Source organism: Theobroma umbraticum, unplaced genomic scaffold (genome assembly GCF_002168275.2).
Source record: "Theobroma umbraticum cultivar Fairchild unplaced genomic scaffold, ASM216827v3 scaffold_147.0, whole genome shotgun sequence".
In the NCBI taxonomy this organism is placed as follows: domain Eukaryota; kingdom Viridiplantae; phylum Streptophyta; class Magnoliopsida; order Malvales; family Malvaceae; genus Theobroma; species Theobroma umbraticum.
The window spans coordinates 5,973,218-5,973,546 of NW_018397259.1; positions in this window are offsets into that span (position 1 = coordinate 5,973,218).

Below are 329 nucleotides of genomic sequence, written 5' to 3' on the forward strand. Positions count from 1 at the left end.
ATAAAAAGACAAAATCTAATATTCTTTATTCTAGTCCAGACTACAAACTCAAAATTCTTGTCCAGACTATCTAATCAAACAAGCCGAGTAAAATGCATTAGGTTGCATAACAAGCGTGGAAATGAACCCATTTGGTAAAGTGGTCCAAGACATGAAAAGGGAAGAGTTTATGGACATTTTTTTTTAATTTAAAAAAAAACACTCACTTTGGGGCTCAAGCATATAAACAAAGCAAAAAATATTTATTTTAACAAATCAAATATATATGTCATATATAAGATTCAAATAATTTAAAAACATGACAAAGATATATCATAAATGCATTTGGC